This window comes from Cynocephalus volans, chromosome Y (genome assembly GCF_027409185.1).
Source record: "Cynocephalus volans isolate mCynVol1 chromosome Y, mCynVol1.pri, whole genome shotgun sequence".
In the NCBI taxonomy this organism is placed as follows: Eukaryota; Metazoa; Chordata; class Mammalia; order Dermoptera; family Cynocephalidae; genus Cynocephalus; species Cynocephalus volans.
In genome coordinates, this window is record NC_084479.1 from 3,775,219 (window position 1) to 3,796,453 (window position 21,235).

Below are 21,235 nucleotides of genomic sequence, written 5' to 3' on the forward strand. Positions count from 1 at the left end.
ACCCTCTCTCTGCAGCTACACAGAATAACCCGCTGCTGCCTCCTGGTACCCAAACATTCCCCTTAACTCTCCTCTCTTGTAGGCTAAGGGGACATCCACATTTCATGGGTCCAGATCCTGGTCTTCAGACCCCTAAGTAGCTCGGCATTGGGTCTCAGAATCTCTTTAGCTTGTTCTTCTAAAAGTTCTTCCTGTAATAACGAGAGTGGAACGTTCTACTCTTAATGGGGTCTGGCGAGCATCAGGGCACAATAATGCTCTTGAATGAAGCCTAAAGCCACGTGGTTTGGGGGAGGCCACCTTTGTCACTTATAACCCCTCTTCCCAATTCTGGCGGTGACTGGCTGGCCACTCCACTCCCGCCCAAGCTGGTGTCTTAGGGGACCCACTATATAAACTGTCAGGTCAAGTCTGGCTGTGGCTGGGGGAACCTTTAGCCCTGCTTGAAATTCCTGCCCCTGGAAGCCCTGAGTTGAACGAATAAACCAAGCCCAAGGTCCGAGGTGAACTCTTTCCATTTCCTTTCTCTGCTGTCAGGAAAACCTTCAGCAAAGCCAAGTGCCTGAAGCCCTCTCAACACGTGCCTTCTCCCAGCCTCACTTCAAAGTTCTATCTCGGCCCCTTCAAAAGGGAGCTGCGACGTTCAGTGCTCCAGCAAAACGTCCTGTTCTCTCTGCGTATGAGGAAGTTCTGCTGCTGTGCTGCTGACTCAGTGACAGCGGGCCAGGCTGCGTTCAGGAGCCGAGGCTGGGCTGTGCAGGGGTGGTGTTTTACCTCGCCAGCATGATGTTGGAGTTGGGGATGCTGGTGGGCGGCCCGGTGGGACTCCAGTTGAGGGTGTATATCTCTTTGCTGTGAGCTTTCAGGTCGTGCACACACGTGTCCTGCTTCATGCTCCAGATCTAGAAAACACAGTGGTAACAGTATGAGCAAGCTATGTCCCTCCAGTGAGCCAAGAGAGTGCTGGCTGTGAACCGTACACAAGCCATTGGAGTGTCCCACTGGAAAAACTGCAGGTCATTGCCAAGGAAGGGCTGGGACTCCTAGCAGGACCCTTGACTGGGACATCAGAGTTCACTGGGCGAGAGCTAATCTGACAGTCAGTAATGGGACAAATGACGGAGGAAGGAAGAGGACTCAATACAGATAACCCCCAAAGGAACAGGGAATGTGAGACTTGCGTTGAGTACTGGGGGCTGTTTAGGGTTAAACAGCTCATCCCTGCAGATGCCAACCTTACCTTTAATGTCATGTCCTCAGAGCGGGATGCTAGCCACGTTCCAGAGGGATCCCATTTGATAGCATTGACCTCATTCTGAAAGATAGAACGGGTTTGGAAAAGAAATCAAGGCCTGAGATCAGACCCAGTGGCTGTCCACCAGGGGACAGTAGCGCTCTGTCATCATGGTGGCCGTCCACCAGGGGGCAGTAGCACTCTGTCACCCTGCCGTCCACCAGGGGGCAACAGGGCTCTGTCATCCGGCCGACCATCCACCAGGGGCAATAGTGCTCTGTAATCCCAGCAGCTGTCCACAAGTGGGCAGCAGCACTTTCTCATCCTGCTTACCGTCCAGCAGGGGGCAGAAGCGCTCTGTCATCCGGCCGACCATCCACCAGGGGGCAATAGTGCTCTGTCATCCGGCCGACCATCCACCAGGGGCAATAGTGCTCTGTAACCCCCCTGGCTGTCCTCAAGGGAGCAGTAGCACTCTCTCATCCTGCCTACTGTCCACCAGGGGTCAGTAGTGCTCTGTCATCCCAGTGACTGTCCACAAGGGGGCAGTAGCACCCTCTCTTCCTGCCTACCATCCACCAGGGGGCAGTAGTGCTCTGTCATCCTGCCATCCACCAGGGGGCCATAGTGCTCTGTCATCCCAGTGGCTGTCCACAAGGGGGTTGTAGCACCCTGTCATCCCAGCAGCTGTACACAAGTGGGCAGTAGCACTCTCTCATCCTGCCTACCGTCCGCCAGAGACTGCTGGTGGGGGCATTAGCGTTCTGTCATCCTGCTGGCCATCCTCCAGGGGGAGCAAGATTCTGTCATCCTGCTGACCGGCCACCTGACTGGGACTTTCCCCGAAAGCAAAGCACAGAGCCTGGGAGGCCATGCGTTTTGCTTTCTCTCACTTTGCCTTTTTCATTTCTATAAAAGCACAGCCATATACCACAAATGAGCAGCCACCCTCATCAATATTTCTTGAAGGGAAAAACTTCCATACTAGGAAGGAAGCAAATGAAGAATTCACATACAATATAGGCAGCAAATAAAAACACCAAAACCACAGCTCTTTTTAAAACTGGACATGGAAATCACTTCCCTGTGCATTTTTAATGCAACAGCTACTCCTTCTATCTAAATCTGCTACATTTTTCTGGCGAGTGGCAGTGGACGGGGGTCAATGCAGACAAACGAAGCCCCTCAGCCACGGTGGGGTTCCACAGGGAACAAGAGGCCCGTGTGCCCCAAGCGCACGAGCACACGCCAGAGCCCAGAGGGTGGCTCTGTGAGAACACACAGGGGAAACAAAACCCACCCAAGGGGCTTGCGCTCCAGTGCGAACAGCCTGGAAATACAAAGGGCAGGGGAGTTCTACCAGGCAGCTCAGCATGCTGGGTGCACAAAGGAACAGGACTGTTCCTGAGGGCCACCAGGGCCCCGAGACCCCGAGGCTAAGCCCTGGGGGACAAAGGCAAATGGTACTCGGCAGGCAAGGGAGAGGGGTACACACAGGGAACACGGTTCTACAAAGGAACAGCCTGTGGCAGAGGAACACTGTGCCGTACATGGAGACCAAGGAGAAGGTGCACCCACAAGGGTCTTTTCCTTAGGTTGACTGTAGGGCCCCATCTGCTCAGGACAATCCCACAATATTATGCCTGCTGTCCAGCCCAACAATTAACTAACTTCACACTCATAATTCATTTTCTAAATAATTTCACACTCCTAAGATCTCTGGTTTGGAGGACAAATTATACGGCCACACTACTGTTTAAGGAAACTGAGTTCTCAAGGGTGTGAAGAAAAGAAGTGACAGGGCCACCTCAGTGTTCCACATGGCACGGATGGCCTGGGGAAAGGGAGGAAGAAAGCCTGGAGGCCAGGGAGTACAAACTGGTCTTTGAACATCCTTTGCCGTAGCAGCTGTAGTGTCCCAATTGTCAGGGGAAAGAAAACACCAGCGCGAGGAGAGGACGTTTCCCCTTCTGGTTAATCACAGCATTTTGCGCCTTTGTTTTGTCTTTTGTTTTTGTTTTTTTGGCACAGCTTCCTTTTCTCTTGTTTTCCGTTCTGCCATCAGAGCCTCCTCCGGATGGAAACCACACCGTGCACGTCTAGCTTCCTGTTTCCTGGGCTGAATGTCCTGGGTGGAGACCACTCTTCCCCCTCTGATATGACTGTGTGCATGCTTTTGATTTTGCTTGTTGGTTTTGGAACTTCTTGATGAAGATTACGAAAACATATAGACTCCTGTGGCCAGGGACGAGTTGATTTCCAAGTACACTCGAACGCAAGTCAAGTTCGTACAGTTTTGGAGCTGACAGAATGGTGTCTGGAGAGGGCCACGACCCCACACGTTCTCTGCTGGTCCACGAGAACTCTTGAGTTTTTCTAGAATATTTTGTGTTTACTTCTGCAGATCTAAAACACACCCCTGGAAGGAAAGACAGAGGCGCCTGTTATCTCGAGAGATGACACAAACGTGCCTTTAGAGCAGGGGTCGGTAGATGGTGGCCAACCACCGATTTTTGTGAGCAAAGTTTCATTGGAACACAGTCATGAAGGTCAGAGAAGCTCCGAGAACAGGCTAGTGCCTGCACACCTGACCAACCCAACTCAAGCAAACAGCACTGGGGGAAACACCAGGGCAAGGACTAAGGTCCACGTGGCAGAATGACGGTGGCAGCAGCAGGAACCACAGCCAGATGCCTACGTGGCGAGGTAGGTGGCAGCTTAGGCCTAAGTGCAAGGCCTCCAAGAACATTTGGGGAGCCTGGCCTTCGAGGTCAATGCCGTGCTGTGCATGGGAGGAGGTTGTGCTGCATCTCTGGGTTCCACCCAGGAGATGCCAGGGGCCCCCCCAACCCCAAGCAGTGACAGCCCAACAGGCCTCCAGGTATTGCCTAATGTCCTCAGAGGGGCAGAGCACCCCAATTTCATCCAGGAAATGATGACCAGAAGGACATTCTGCAAGGGCTGAAGCGAGGGCCACTCTCAGATGTGAGGCCACCCCAAGCGGTCCCCGCGCACCAGCTGAGCCCTGCCGAGTGCCACCCCGGCTTGTCCCGACCCCACGCTTGCCCCTGCCAACTCGAGCACTGCTTACGGAGCCATCGGAGGTGCTGGCGCCCACTTTGACCCCACGAGCGTTCCAGCACACCTCGAGGATGCCACCGGTGCCTCAGTAGCTGTGGACGAGACTGCCACTCTGCGGAGAAAGCACAGTGACCAGCGCTTACCACACGGGGTGCAGCCCTTCTGCCCGCCCAGGTGCTGCACGGGTCTCGGGGACAGCGGGGAGCGGCTCATAAAGGGGAAAAGAAGGTGGTGGCTCCTCCAAGGAGGGACGTCTCCAAGATGTCTTGCTTGGAGCTGTGAGCCCCGAGGACAGCAGAAGCAGACACCTTTCCCGGGGAGGGAGTGGCCCTGGGTGTCTGTCGCGGGCAAGGGCACAGCCAGGCGGAGCCGGACAGACAGCCCAGGACTGGGCTCTCCATGGGGGGCGGCAGCTCATTCCTGAGCGCCAGTTCCCCGCTGGCTCTTCTGAGCCCAGGTCACTGCAAACACAGCTACTCGGGCATTACTTTGCAAAGGACTCAACCCCGAGGGTCAAGAGATGACCTGAGGATTCCGGCCATGGACACACTTGTCAAAGGAGCCGCTGGCCAAGTACTTCCCGTCGGGGCTAAAAGCGACACTGTAGACAGGTTCCTGGTGTTTGGTCAGCGTGTGGATACACGCCCCTCGCTCCACATCCCACAGCCGGACCGTGGAGTCAAACGAAGCACTGCGGAGACGGAGGGGACACGTTATCACCTGCGCACGCGGGCGTTTAGCACAGGTCCCTCCAACACGGGCCACACCTCACAGGAGCTGTCTCTCTCTCCCCGCTTCTAGGTCCAGATCGGTGAGCTTCTCCTCCTGAAATGCAACTCAGATGCGGTGAAAACAAAGCCATCGTCACAAAACAAACAACTTTTGGTGCTGTTATTACGAAAGCAAATTGATACCCACGTTCCTATGTTTCTGCATTTGTTTAAAGATATAAAGGGTAAATACTTTTGTGGAATATTTATCAAGTTTTCTAAGATGCTCTTACATTGAAAAACTTCTCTTGTTACCAACAAATGCAGATAGCCAGGTTTGGAAAAACAGAGAATAGAGTGAATAAATATTTATAAAATTTTTAATCCAACAGGAATTAAAACACAGTCACATCTACACATTCGACCACACTGCTGAGAGCTGCAAATTTCAGTTATTTTCAAATTTAAAATAAAGTACCTATCACAAACCTGCTATCTGCCTTTCTTTTTCTCTACAGGGCTGGTACCACACTGTCCTTCTCGTGTGTGCTGACTAAAGGGTCATTTAGGTTCCTAATGGGTAACACGTGACACAAAAGGACCCCCCGATTCACCAATACATGATTATAGCAAGCGGCGCTGTATCGTAGTAATTAAAGTGGCTTTTAGGACAATTACGTGAAATAAGAGAATCACGGCCTTTGTGTTATTCTGTTCAACCACTCGGCTGATACAGGGATTCTTTCCAGGCTTTTCTAAGAAACAAGCTTGGTTGGGCTGAGCACTTTCCACAAGCTGCTCGCTCCTGGCGCGGCCGGCTGGCTCCCGCTGCCCCAGAGGCAGGTGGCAGGGGTTCTCCCCTGACAGGAGGTGTGTGCCCGCCTGTCACTACCCTCTCTCTGCAGCTACGCAGAATAACCCGCTGCTGCCTCCTGGTACCCAAACATTCCCCTTAACTCTCCTCTCTTGTAGGCTAAGGGGACATCCACATTTCATGGGTCCAGATCCTGGTCTTCAGACCCCTAAGTAGCTCGGCATTGGGTCTCAGAATCTCTTTAGCTTGTTCTTCTAAAAGTTCTTCCTGTAATAACGAGAGTGGAACGTTCTACTCTTAATGGGGTCTGGCGAGCATCAGGGCACAATAATGCTCTTGAATGAAGCCTAAAGCCACGTGGTTTGGGGGAGGCCACCTTTGTCACTTATAACCCCTCTTCCCAATTCTGGCGGTGACTGGCTGGCCACTCCACTCCCGCCCAAGCTGGTGTCTTAGGGGACCCACTATATAAACTGTCAGGTCAAGTCTGGCTGTGGCTGGGGGAACCTTTAGCCCTGCTTGAAATTCCTGCCCCTGGAAGCCCTGAGTTGAACGAATAAACCAAGCCCAAGGTCCGAGGTGAACTCTTTCCATTTCCTTTCTCTGCTGTCAGGAAAACCTTCAGCAAAGCCAAGTGCCTGAAGCCCTCTCAACACGTGCCTTCTCCCAGCCTCACTTCAAAGTTCTATCTCGGCCCCTTCAAAAGGGAGCTGCGACGTTCAGTGCTCCAGCAAAACGTCCTGTTCTCTCTGCGTATGAGGAAGTTCTGCTGCTGTGCTGCTGACTCAGTGACAGCGGGCCAGGCTGCGTTCAGGAGCCGAGGCTGGGCTGTGCAGGGGTGGTGTTTTACCTCGCCAGCATGATGTTGGAGTTGGGGATGCTGGTGGGCGGCCCGGTGGGACTCCAGTTGAGGGTGTATATCTCTTTGCTGTGAGCTTTCAGGTCGGGCACACACGTGTCCTGCTTCATGCTCCAGATCTAGAAAACACAGTGGTAACTATATGAGCAAGCTACGTCCCTCCAGTGAGCCAAGAGACTGCTGGCTGTGAACTGTACACAAGCCATTGGAGTGTCCCACTGGAAAAACTGCAGGTCATTGCCCAGGAAGGGCTGGGACTCCTAGCAGGACCCTTGACTGGGACATCAGAGTTCACTGGGCGAGAGCTAATCTGACAGTCAGTAATGGGACAAATTACGGAGGAAGGAAGAGGACTCAATACAGATAACCCCCAAAGGAACAGGGAACGTGAGACTTGCGTTGAGTACTGGGGGCTGTTTAGGGTTAAACAGCTCATCCCTGCAGATGCCAACCTTACCTTTAATGTCATGTCCTCAGAGCGGGATGCTAGCCACGTTCCAGAGGGATCCCATTTGATAGCATTGACCTCATTCTGAAAGATAGAACGGGTTTGGAAAAGAAATCAAGGCCTGAGATCAGACCCAGTGGCTGTCCACCAGGGGACAGTAGCGCTCTGTCATCATGGTGGCCGTCCACCAGGGGGCAGTAGCACTCTGTCACCCTGCCGTCCACCAGGGGGCAACAGGGCTCTGTCATCCGGCCGACCATCCACCAGGGGCAATAGTGCTCTGTAATCCCAGCAGCTGTCCACAAGTGGGCAGCAGCACTTTCTCATCCTGCTTACCGTCCAGCAGGGGGCAGAAGCGCTCTGTCATCCGGCCGACCATCCACCAGGGGGCAATAGTGCTCTGTCATCCGGCCGACCATCCACCAGGGGCAATAGTGCTCTGTAACCCCCCTGGCTGTCCTCAAGGGAGCAGTAGCACTCTCTCATCCTGCCTACTGTCCACCAGGGGTCAGTAGTGCTCTGTCATCCCAGTGACTGTCCACAAGGGGGCAGTAGCACCCTCTCTTCCTGCCTACCATCCACCAGGGGGCAGTAGTGCTCTGTCATCCTGCCATCCACCAGGGGGCCATAGTGCTCTGTCATCCCAGTGGCTGTCCACAAGGGGGTTGTAGCACCCTGTCATCCCAGCAGCTGTACACAAGTGGGCAGTAGCACTCTCTCATCCTGCCTACCGTCCGCCAGAGACTGCTGGTGGGGGCATTAGCGTTCTGTCATCCTGCTGGCCATCCTCCAGGGGGAGCAAGATTCTGTCATCCTGCTGACCGGCCACCTGACTGGGACTTTCCCCGAAAGCAAAGCACAGAGCCTGGGAGGCCATGCGTTTTGCTTTCTCTCACTTTGCCTTTTTCATTTCTATAAAAGCACAGCCATATACCACAAATGAGCAGCCACCCTCATCAATATTTCTTGAAGGGAAAAACTTCCATACTAGGAAGGAAGCAAATGAAGAATTCACATACAATATAGGCAGCAAATAAAAACACCAAAACCACAGCTCTTTTTAAAACTGGACATGGAAATCACTTCCCTGTGCATTTTTAATGCAACAGCTACTCCTTCTATCTAAATCTGCTACATTTTTCTGGCGAGTGGCAGTGGACGGGGTCAATGCAGACAAACGAAGCCCCTCAGCCACGGTGGGGTTCCACGGGGAACAGGAGGCCCGTGTGCCCCAAGCGCACGAGCACACGCCAGAGCCCAGAGGGTGGCTCTGTGAGAACACACAGGGGAAACAAAACCCACCCAAGGGGCTTGCGCTCCAGTGCGAACAGCCTGGAAATACAAAGGGCAGGGGAGTTCTACCAGGCAGCTCAGCATGCTGGGTGCACAAAGGAACAGGACTGTTCCTGAGGGCCACCAGGGCCCCGAGACCCCGAGGCTAAGCCCTGGGGGACAAAGGCAAATGGTACTCGGCAGGCAAGGGAGAGGGGTACACACAGGGAACACGGTTCTACAAAGGAACAGCCTGTGGCAGAGGAACACTGTGCCGTACATGGAGACCAAGGAGAAGGTGCACCCACAAGGGTCTTTTCCTTAGGTTGACTGTAGGGCCCCATCTGCTCAGGACAATCCCACAATATTATGCCTGCTGTCCAGCCCAACAATTAACTAACTTCACACTCATAATTCATTTTCTAAATAATTTCACACTCCTAAGATCTCTGGTTTGGAGGACAAATTATACGGCCACACTACTCTTTAAGGAAACTGAGTTCTCAAGGGTGTGAAGAAAAGAAGTGACAGGGCCACCTCAGTGTTCCACATGGCACGGATGGCCTGGGGAAAGGGAGGAAGAAAGCCTGGAGGCCAGGGAGTACAAACTGGTCTTTGAACATCCTTTGCCGTAGCAGCTGTAGTGTCCCAATTGTCAGGGGAAAGAAAACACCAGCGCGAGGAGAGGACGTTTCCCCTTCTGGTTAATCACAGCATTTTGCGCCTTTGTTTTGTCTTTTGTTTTTGTTTTTTTGGCACAGCTTCCTTTTCTCTTGTTTTCCGTTCTGCCATCAGAGCCTCCTCCGGATGGAAACCACACCGTGCACGTCTAGCTTCCTGTTTCCTGGGCTGAATGTCCTGGGTGGAGACCACTCTTCCCCCTCTGATATGACTGTGTGCATGCTTTTGATTTTGCTTGTTGGTTTTGGAACTTCTTGATGAAGATTACGAAAACATATAGACTCCTGTGGCCAGGGACGAGTTGATTTCCAAGTACACTCGAACGCAAGTCAAGTTCGTACAGTTTTGGAGCTGACAGAATGGTGTCTGGAGAGGGCCACGACCCCACACGTTCTCTGCTGGTCCACGAGAACTCTTGAGTTTTTCTAGAATATTTTGTGTTTACTTCTGCAGATCTAAAACACACCCCTGGAAGGAAAGACAGAGGCGCCTGTTATCTCGAGAGATGACACAAACGTGCCTTTAGAGCAGGGGTCGGTAGATGGTGGCCAACCACCGATTTTTGTGAGCAAAGTTTCATTGGAACACAGTCATGAAGGTCAGAGAAGCTCCGAGAACAGGCTAGTGCCTGCACACCTGACCAACCCAACTCAAGCAAACAGCACTGGGGGAAACACCAGGGCAAGGACTAAGGTCCACGTGGCAGAATGACGGTGGCAGCAGCAGGAACCACAGCCAGATGCCTACGTGGCGAGGTAGGTGGCAGCTTAGGCCTAAGTGCAAGGCCTCCAAGAACATTTGGGGAGCCTGGCCTTCGAGGTCAATGCCGTGCTGTGCATGGGAGGAGGTTGTGCTGCATCTCTGGGTTCCACCCAGGAGATGCCAGGGGCCCCCCCAACCCCAAGCAGTGACAGCCCAACAGGCCTCCAGGTATTGCCTAATGTCCTCAGAGGGGCAGAGCACCCCAATTTCATCCAGGAAATGATGACCAGAAGGACATTCTGCAAGGGCTGAAGCGAGGGCCACTCTCAGATGTGAGGCCACCCCAAGCGGTCCCCGCGCACCAGCTGAGCCCTGCCGAGTGCCACCCCGGCTTGTCCCGACCCCACGCTTGCCCCTGCCAACTCGAGCACTGCTTACGGAGCCATCGGAGGTGCTGGCGCCCACTTTGACCCCACGAGCGTTCCAGCACACCTCGAGGATGCCACCGGTGCCTCAGTAGCTGTGGACGAGACTGCCACTCTGCGGAGAAAGCACAGTGACCAGCGCTTACCACACGGGGTGCAGCCCTTCTGCCCGCCCAGGTGCTGCACGGGTCTCGGGGACAGCGGGGAGCGGCTCATAAAGGGGAAAAGAAGGTGGTGGCTCCTCCAAGGAGGGACGTCTCCAAGATGTCTTGCTTGGAGCTGTGAGCCCCGAGGACAGCAGAAGCAGACACCTTTCCCGGGGAGGGAGTGGCCCTGGGTGTCTGTCGCGGGCAAGGGCACAGCCAGGCGGAGCCGGACAGACAGCCCAGGACTGGGCTCTCCATGGGGGGCGGCAGCTCATTCCTGAGCGCCAGTTCCCCGCTGGCTCTTCTGAGCCCAGGTCACTGCAAACACAGCTACTCGGGCATTACTTTGCAAAGGACTCAACCCTGAGGGTCAAGAGATGACCTGAGGATTCCGGCCATGGACACACTTGTCAAAGGAGCCGCTGGCCAAGTACTTCCCGTCGGGGCTAAAAGCGACACTGTAGACAGGTTCCTGGTGTTTGGTCAGCGTGTGGATACACGCCCCTCGCTCCACATCCCACAGCCGGACCGTGGAGTCAAACGAAGCACTGCGGAGACGGAGGGGACATGTTATCACCTGCGCACGCGGGCGTTTAGCACAGGTCCCTCCAACACGGGCCACACCTCACAGGAGCTGTCTCTCTCTCCCCGCTTCTAGGTCCAGATCGGTGAGCTTCTCCTCCTGAAATGCAACTCAGATGCGGTGAAAACAAAGCCATCGTCACAAAACAAACAACTTTTGGTGCTGTTATTACGAAAGCAAATTGATACCCACGTTCCTATGTTTCTGCATTTGTTTAAAGATATAAAGGGTAAATACTTTTGTGGAATATTTATCAAGTTTTCTAAGATGCTCTTACATTGAAAAACTTCTCTTGTTACCAACAAATGCAGATAGCCAGGTTTGGAAAAACAGAGAATAGAGTGAATAAATATTTATAAAATTTTTAATCCAACAGGAATTAAAACACAGTCACATCTACACATTCGACCACACTGCTGAGAGCTGCAAATTTCAGTTATTTTCAAATTTAAAATAAAGTACCTATCACAAACCTGCTATCTGCCTTTCTTTTTCTCTACAGGGCTGGTACCACACTGTCCTTCTCGTGTGTGCTGACTAAAGGGTCATTTAGGTTCCTAATGGGTAACACGTGACACAAAAGGACCCCCCGATTCACCAATACATGATTATAGCAAGCGGCGCTGTATCGTAGTAATTAAAGTGGCTTTTAGGACAATTACGTGAAATAAGAGAATCACGGCCTTTGTGTTATTCTGTTCAACCACTCGGCTGATACAGGGATTCTTTCCAGGCTTTTCTAAGAAACAAGCTTGGTTGGGCTGAGCACTTTCCACAAGCTGCTCGCTCCTGGCGCGGCCGGCTGGCTCCCGCTGCCCCAGAGGCAGGTGGCAGGGGTTCTCCCCTGACAGGAGGTGTGTGCCCGCCTGTCACTACCCTCTCTCTGCAGCTACGCAGAATAACCCGCTGCTGCCTCCTGGTACCCAAACATTCCCCTTAACTCTCCTCTCTTGTAGGCTAAGGGGACATCCACATTTCATGGGTCCAGATCCTGGTCTTCAGACCCCTAAGTAGCTCGGCATTGGGTCTCAGAATCTCTTTAGCTTGTTCTTCTAAAAGTTCTTCCTGTAATAACGAGAGTGGAACGTTCTACTCTTAATGGGGTCTGGCGAGCATCAGGGCACAATAATGCTCTTGAATGAAGCCTAAAGCCACGTGGTTTGGGGGAGGCCACCTTTGTCACTTATAACCCCTCTTCCCAATTCTGGCGGTGACTGGCTGGCCACTCCACTCCCGCCCAAGCTGGTGTCTTAGGGGACCCACTATATAAACTGTCAGGTCAAGTCTGGCTGTGGCTGGGGGAACCTTTAGCCCTGCTTGAAATTCCTGCCCCTGGAAGCCCTGAGTTGAACGAATAAACCAAGCCCAAGGTCCGAGGTGAACTCTTTCCATTTCCTTTCTCTGCTGTCAGGAAAACCTTCAGCAAAGCCAAGTGCCTGAAGCCCTCTCAACACGTGCCTTCTCCCAGCCTCACTTCAAAGTTCTATCTCGGCCCCTTCAAAAGGGAGCTGCGACGTTCAGTGCTCCAGCAAAACGTCCTGTTCTCTCTGCGTATGAGGAAGTTCTGCTGCTGTGCTGCTGACTCAGTGACAGCGGGCCAGGCTGCGTTCAGGAGCCGAGGCTGGGCTGTGCAGGGGTGGTGTTTTACCTCGCCAGCATGATGTTGGAGTTGGGGATGCTGGTGGGCGGCCCGGTGGGACTCCAGTTGAGGGTGTATATCTCTTTGCTGTGAGCTTTCAGGTCGGGCACACACGTGTCCTGCTTCATGCTCCAGATCTAGAAAACACAGTGGTAACTATATGAGCAAGCTACGTCCCTCCAGTGAGCCAAGAGACTGCTGGCTGTGAACTGTACACAAGCCATTGGAGTGTCCCACTGGAAAAACTGCAGGTCATTGCCCAGGAAGGGCTGGGACTCCTAGCAGGACCCTTGACTGGGACATCAGAGTTCACTGGGCGAGAGCTAATCTGACAGTCAGTAATGGGACAAATTACGGAGGAAGGAAGAGGACTCAATACAGATAACCCCCAAAGGAACAGGGAATGTGAGACTTGCGTTGAGTACTGGGGGCTGTTTAGGGTTAAACAGCTCATCCCTGCAGATGCCAACCTTACCTTTAATGTCATGTCCTCAGAGCGGGATGCTAGCCACGTTCCAGAGGGATCCCATTTGATAGCATTGACCTCATTCTGAAAGATAGAACGGGTTTGGAAAAGAAATCAAGGCCTGAGATCAGACCCAGTGGCTGTCCACCAGGGGACAGTAGCGCTCTGTCATCATGGTGGCCGTCCACCAGGGGGCAGTAGCACTCTGTCACCCTGCCGTCCACCAGGGGGCAACAGGGCTCTGTCATCCGGCCGACCATCCACCAGGGGCAATAGTGCTCTGTAATCCCAGCAGCTGTCCACAAGTGGGCAGCAGCACTTTCTCATCCTGCTTACCGTCCAGCAGGGGGCAGAAGCGCTCTGTCATCCGGCCGACCATCCACCAGGGGGCAATAGTGCTCTGTCATCCGGCCGACCATCCACCAGGGGCAATAGTGCTCTGTAACCCCCCTGGCTGTCCTCAAGGGAGCAGTAGCACTCTCTCATCCTGCCTACTGTCCACCAGGGGTCAGTAGTGCTCTGTCATCCCAGTGACTGTCCACAAGGGGGCAGTAGCACCCTCTCTTCCTGCCTACCATCCACCAGGGGGCAGTAGTGCTCTGTCATCCTGCCATCCACCAGGGGGCCATAGTGCTCTGTCATCCCAGTGGCTGTCCACAAGGGGGGTTGTAGCACCCTGTCATCCCAGCAGCTGTACACAAGTGGGCAGTAGCACTCTCTCATCCTGCCTACCGTCCGCCAGAGACTGCTGGTGGGGGCATTAGCGTTCTGTCATCCTGCTGGCCATCCTCCAGGGGGAGCAAGATTCTGTCATCCTGCTGACCGGCCACCTGACTGGGACTTTCCCCGAAAGCAAAGCACAGAGCCTGGGAGGCCATGCGTTTTGCTTTCTCTCACTTTGCCTTTTTCATTTCTATAAAAGCACAGCCATATACCACAAATGAGCAGCCACCCTCATCAATATTTCTTGAAGGGAAAAACTTCCATACTGGGAAGGAAGCAAATGAAGAATTCACATACAATATAGGCAGCAAATAAAAACACCAAAACCACAGCTCTTTTTAAAACTGGACATGGAAATCACTTCCCTGTGCATTTTTAATGCAACAGCTACTCCTTCTATCTAAATCTGCTACATTTTTCTGGCGAGTGGCAGTGGACGGGGGTCAATGCAGACAAACGAAGCCCCTCAGCCACGGTGGGGTTCCACGGGGAACAGGAGGCCCGTGTGCCCCAAGCGCACGAGCACACGCCAGAGCCCAGAGGGTGGCTCTGTGAGAACACACAGGGGAAACAAAACCCACCCAAGGGGCTTGCGCTCCAGTGCGAACAGCCTGGAAATACAAAGGGCAGGGGAGTTCTACCAGGCAGCTCAGCATGCTGGGTGCACAAAGGAACAGGACTGTTCCTGAGGGCCACCAGGGCCCCGAGACCCCGAGGCTAAGCCCTGGGGGACAAAGGCAAATGGTACTCGGCAGGCAAGGGAGAGGGGTACACACAGGGAACACGGTTCTACAAAGGAACAGCCTGTGGCAGAGGAACACTGTGCCGTACATGGAGACCAAGGAGAAGGTGCACCCACAAGGGTCTTTTCCTTAGGTTGACTGTAGGGCCCCATCTGCTCAGGACAATCCCACAATATTATGCCTGCTGTCCAGCCCAACAATTAACTAACTTCACACTCATAATTCATTTTCTAAATAATTTCACACTCCTAAGATCTCTGGTTTGGAGGACAAATTATACGGTCACACTACTCTTTAAGGAAACTGAGTTCTCAAGGGTGTGAAGAAAAGAAGTGACAGGGCCACCTCAGTGTTCCACATGGCACGGATGGCCTGGGGAAAGGGAGGAAGAAAGCCTGGAGGCCAGGGAGTACAAACTGGTCTTTGAACATCCTTTGCCGTAGCAGCTGTAGTGTCCCAATTGTCAGGGGAAAGAAAACACCAGCGCGAGGAGAGGACGTTTCCCCTTCTGGTTTATCACAGCATTTTGCGCCTTTGTTTTGTCTTTTGTTTTTGTTTTTTTGGCACAGCTTCCTTTTCTCTTGTTTTCCGTTCTGCCATCAGAGCCTCCTCCGGATGGAAACCACACCGTGCACGTCTAGCTTCCTGTTTCCTGGGCTGAATGTCCTGGGTGGAGACCACTCTTCCCCCTCTGATATGACTGTGTGCATGCTTTTGATTTTGCTTGTTGGTTTTGGAACTTCTTGATGAAGATTACGAAAACATATAGACTCCTGTGGCCAGGGACGAGTTGATTTCCAAGTACACTCGAACGCAAGTCAAGTTCGTACAGTTTTGGAGCTGACAGAATGGTGTCTGGAGAGGGCCACGACCCCACACGTTCTCTGCTGGTCCACGAGAACTCTTGAGTTTTTCTAGAATATTTTGTGTTTACTTCTGCAGATCTAAAACACACCCCTGGAAGGAAAGACAGAGGCGCCTGTTATCTCGAGAGATGACACAAACGTGCCTTTAGAGCAGGGGTCGGTAGATGGTGGCCAACCACCGATTTTTGTGAGCAAAGTTTCATTGGAACACAGTCATGAAGGTCAGAGAAGCTCCGAGAACAGGCTAGTGCCTGCACACCTGACCAACCCAACTCAAGCAAACAGCACTGGGGGAAACACCAGGGCAAGGACTAAGGTCCACGTGGCAGAGTGACGGTGGCAGCAGCAGGAACCACAGCCAGATGCCTACGTGGCGAGGTAGGTGGCAGCTTAGGCCTAAGTGCAAGGCCTCCAAGAACATTTGGGGAGCCTGGCCTTCGAGGTCAATGCCGTGCTGTGCATGGGAGGAGGTTGTGCTGCATCTCTGGGTTCCACCCAGGAGATGCCAGGGGCCCCCCCAACCCCAAGCAGTGACAGCCCAACAGGCCTCCAGGTATTGCCTAATGTCCTCAGAGGGGCAGAGCACCCCAATTTCATCCAGGAAATGATGACCAGAAGGACATTCTGCAAGGGCTGAAGCGAGGGCCACTCTCAGATGTGAGGCCACCCCAAGCGGTCCCCGCGCACCAGCTGAGCCCTGCCGAGTGCCACCCCGGCTTGTCCCGACCCCACGCTTGCCCCTGCCAACTCGAGCACTGCTTACGGAGCCATCGGAGGTGCTGGCGCCCACTTTGACCCCGTGAGCGTTCCAGCACACCTCGAGGATGCCACCGGTGCCTCAGTAGCTGTGGACGAGACTGCCACTCTGCGGAGAAAGCACAGTGACCAGCGCTTACCACACGGGGTGCAGCCCTTCTGCCCGCCCAGGTGCTGCACGGGTCTCGGGGACAGCGGGGAGCGGCTCATAAAGGGGAAAAGAAGGTGCTGGCTCCTCCAAGGAGGGACGTCTCCAAGATGTCTTGCTTGGAGCTGTGAGCCCCGAGGACAGCAGAAGCAGACACCTTTCCCGGGGAGGGAGTGGCCCTGGGTGTCTGTCGCGGGCAAGGGCACAGCCAGGCGGAGCCGGACAGACAGCCCAGGACTGGGCTCTCCATGGGGGGCGGCAGCTCATTCCTGAGCGCCAGTTCCCCGCTGGCTCTTCTGAGCCCAGGTCACTGCAAACACAGCTACTCGGGCATTACTTTGCAAAGGACTCAACCCCGAGGGTCAAGAGATGACCTGAGTATTCCGGCCATGGACACACTTGTCAAAGGAGCCGCTGGCCAAGTACTTCCCGTCGGGGCTAAAAGCGACACTGTAGACAGGTTCCTGGTGTTTGGTCAGCGTGTGGATACACGCCCCTCGCTCCACATCCCACAGCCGGACCGTGCAGTCAAACGAAGCACTGCGGAGACGGAGGGGACACGTTATCACCTGCGCACGCGGGCGTTTAGCACAGGTCCCTCCAACACGGGCCACACCTCACAGGAGCTGTCTCTCTCTCCCCGCTTCTAGGTCCAGATCGGTGAGCTTCTCCTCCTGAAATGCAACTCAGATGCGGTGAAAACAAAGCCATCGTCACAAAACAAACAACTTTTGGTGCTGTTATTACGAAAGCAAATTGATACCCACGTTCCTATGTTTCTGCATTTGTTTAAAGATATAAAGGGTAAATACTTTTGTGGAATATTTATCAAGTTTTCTAAGATGCTCTTACATTGAAAAACTTCTCTTGTTACCAACAAATGCAGATAGCCAGGTTTGGAAAAACAGAGAATAGAGTGAATAAATATTTATAAAATTTTTAATCCAACAGGAATTAAAACACAGTCACATCTACACATTCGACCACACTGCTGAGAGCTGCAAATTTCAGTTATTTTCAAATTTAAAATAAAGTACCTATCACAAACCTGCTATCTGCCTTTCTTTTTCTCTACAGGGCTGGTACCACACTGTCCTTCTCGTGTGTGCTGACTAAAGGGTCATTTAGGTTCCTAATGGGTAACACGTGACACAAAAGGACCCCCCGATTCACCAATACATGATTATAGCAAGCGGCGCTGTATCGTAGTAATTAAAGTGGCTTTTAGGACAATTACGTGAAATAAGAGAATCACGGCCTTTGTGTTATTCTGTTCAACCACTCGGCTGATACAGGGATTCTTTCCAGGCTTTTCTAAGAAACAAGCTTGGTTGGGCTGAGCACTTTCCACAAGCTGCTCGCTCCTGGCGCGGCCGGCTGGCTCCCGCTGCCCCAGAGGCAGGTGGCAGGGGTTCTCCCCTGACAGGAGGTGTGTGCCCGCCTGTCACTACCCTCTCTCTGCAGCTACGCAGAATAACCCGCTGCTGCCTCCTGGTACCCAAACATTCCCCTTAACTCTCCTCTCTTGTAGGCTAAGGGGACATCCACATTTCATGGGTCCAGATCCTGGTCTTCAGACCCCTAAGTAGCTCGGCATTGGGTCTCAGAATCTCTTTAGCTTGTTCTTCTAAAAGTTCTTCCTGTAATAACGAGAGTGGAACGTTCTACTCTTAATGGGGTCTGGCGAGCATCAGGGCACAATAATGCTCTTGAATGAAGCCTAAAGCCACGTGGTTTGGGGGAGGCCACCTTTGTCACTTATAACCCCTCTTCCCAATTCTGGCGGTGACTGGCTGGCCACTCCACTCCCGCCCAAGCTGGTGTCTTAGGGGACCCACTATATAAACTGTCAGGTCAAGTCTGGCTGTGGCTGGGGGAACCTTTAGCCCTGCTTGAAATTCCTGCCCCTGGAAGCCCTGAGTTGAACGAATAAACCAAGCCCAAGGTCCGAGGTGAACTCTTTCCATTTCCTTTCTCTGCTGTCAGGAAAACCTTCAGCAAAGCCAAGTGCCTGAAGCCCTCTCAACACGTGCCTTCTCCCAGCCTCACTTCAAAGTTCTATCTCGGCCCCTTCAAAAGGGAGCTGCGACGTTCAGTGCTCCAGCAAAACGTCCTGTTCTCTCTGTGTATGAGGAAGTTCTGCTGCTGTGCTGCTGACTCAGTGACAGCGGGCCAGGCTGCGTTCAGGAGCCGAGGCTGGGCTGTGCAGGGGTGGTGTTTTACCTCGCCAGCATGATGTTGGAGTTGGGGATGCTGGTGGGCGGCCCGGTGGGACTCCAGTTGAGGGTGTATATCTCTTTGCTGTGAGCTTTCAGGTCGTGCACACACGTGTCCTGCTTCATGCTCCAGATCTAGAAAACACAGTGGTAACAGTATGAGCAAGCTACGTCCCTCCAGTGAGCCAAGAGAGTGCTGGCTGTGAACCGTACACAAGCCATTGGAGTGTCCCACTGGAAAAACTGCAGGTCATTGCCCAGGAAGGGCTGGGACTCCTAGCAGGACCCTTGACTGGGACATCAGAGTTCACTGGGCGAGAGCTAATCTGACAGTCAGTAATGGGACAAATTACGGAGGAAGGAAGAGGACTCAATACAGATAACCCCCAAAGGAACAGGGAATGTGAGACTTGCGTTGAGTACTGGGGGCTGTTTAGGGTTAAACAGCTCATCCCTGCAGATGCCAACCTTACCTTTAATGTCATGTCCTCAGAGCGGGATGCTAGCCACGTTCCAGAGGGATCCCATTTGATAGCATTGACCTCATTCTGAAAGATAGAACGGGTTTGGAAAAGAAATCAAGGCCTGAGATCAGACCCAGTGGCTGTCCACCAGGGGACAGTAGCGCTCTGTCATCAGGGTGGCCGTCCACCAGGGGGCAGTAGCACTCTGTCATCATGGTGGCCGTCCACCAGGGGGCAACAGGGCTCTGTCATCCGGCCGACCATCCACCAGGGGCAATAGTGCTCTGTAATCCCAGCAGCTGTCCACAAGTGGGCAGCAGCACTTTCTCATCCTGCTTACCGTCCAGCAGGGGGCAGAAGCGCTCTGTCATCCGGCCGACCATCCACCAGGGGGCAATAGTGCTCTGTCATCCGGCCGACCATCCACCAGGGGCAATAGTGCTCTGTAACCACCCTGGCTGTCCTCAAGGGAGCAGTAGCACTCTCTCATCCTGCCTACTGTCCACCAGGGGTCAGTAGTGCTCTGTCATCCCAGTGACTGTCCACAAGGGGGCAGTAGCACCCTCTCTTCCTGCCTACCATCCACCAGGGGGCAGTAGTGCTCTGTCATCCTGCCATCCACCAGGGGGCCATAGTGCTCTGTCATCCCAGTGGCTGTCCACAAGGGGGGTTGTAGCACCCTGTCATCCCAGCAGCTGTACACAAGTGGGCAGTAGCACTCTCTCATCCTGCCTACCGTCCGCCAGAGACTGCTGGTGGGGGCATTAGCGTTCTGTCATCCTGCTGGCCATCCTCCAGGGGGAGCAAGATTCTGTCATCCTGCTGACCGGCCACCTGACTGGGACTTTCCCCGAAAGCAAAGCACAGAGCCTGGGAGGCCATGCGTTTTGCTTTCTCTCACTTTGCCTTTTTCATTTCTATAAAAGCACAGCCATATACCACAAATGAGCAGCCACCCTCATCAATATTTCTTGAAGGGAAAAACTTCCATACTGGGAAGGAAGCAAATGAAGAATTCACATACAATATAGGCAGCAAATAAAAACACCAAAACCACAGCTCTTTTTAAATCTGGACATGGAAATCACTTCCCTGTGCATTTTTAATGCACCAGCTACTCCTTCTATCTAAATCTGCTACATTTTTCTGGCGAGTGGCAGTGGACGGGGGTCAATGCAGACAAACGAAGCCCCTCAGCCACGGTGGGGTTCCACGGGGAACAGGAGGCCCGTGTGCCCCAAGCGCACGAGCACACGCCAGAGCCCCGAGGGTGGCTCTGTGAGAACACACAGGAGAAACAAAACCCACCCAAGGGGCTTGCGCTCCAGTGCGAACAGCCTGGAAATACAAAGGGCAGGGGAGTTCTACCAGGCAGCTCAGCATGCTGGGTGCACAAAGGAACAGGACTGTTCCTGAGGGCCACCAGGGCCCCGAGACCCCGAGGCTAAGCCCTGGGGGACAAAGGCAAATGGTACTCGGCAGGCAAGGGAGAGGGGTACACACAGGGAACACGGTTCTACAAAGGAACAGCCTGTGGCAGAGGAACACTGTGCCGTACATGGAGACCAAGGAGAAGGTGCACCCACAAGGGTCTTTTCCTTAGGTTGACTGTAGGGCCCCATCTGCTCAGGACAATCCCACAATATTATGCCTGCTGTCCAGCCCAACAATTAACTAACTTCACACTCATAATTCATTTTCTAAATAATTTCACACTCCTAAGATCTCTGGTTTGGAGGACAAATTATACGGTCACACTACTCTTTAAGGAAACTGAGTTCTCAAGGGTGTGAAGAAAAGAAGTGACAGGGCCACCTCAGTGTTCCACATGGCACGGATGGCCTGGGGAAAGGGAGGAAGAAAGCCTGGAGGCCAGGGAGTACAAACTGGTCTTTGAACATCCTTTGCCGTAGCAGCTGTAGTGTCCCAATTGTCAGGGGAAAGAAAACACCAGCGCGAGGAGAGGACGTTTCCCCTTCTGGTTTATCACAGCATTTTGCGCCTTTGTTTTGTCTTTTGTTTTTGTTTTTTTGGCACAGCTTCCTTTTCTCTTGTTTTCCGTTCTGCCATCAGAGCCTCCTCCGGATGGAAACCACACCGTGCACGTCTAGCTTCCTGTTTCCTGGGCTGAATGTCCTGGGTGGAGACCACTCTTCCCCCTCTGATATGACTGTGTGCATGCTTTTGATTTTGCTTGTTGGTTTTGGAACTTCTTGATGAAGATTACGAAAACATATAGACTCCTGTGGCCAGGGACGA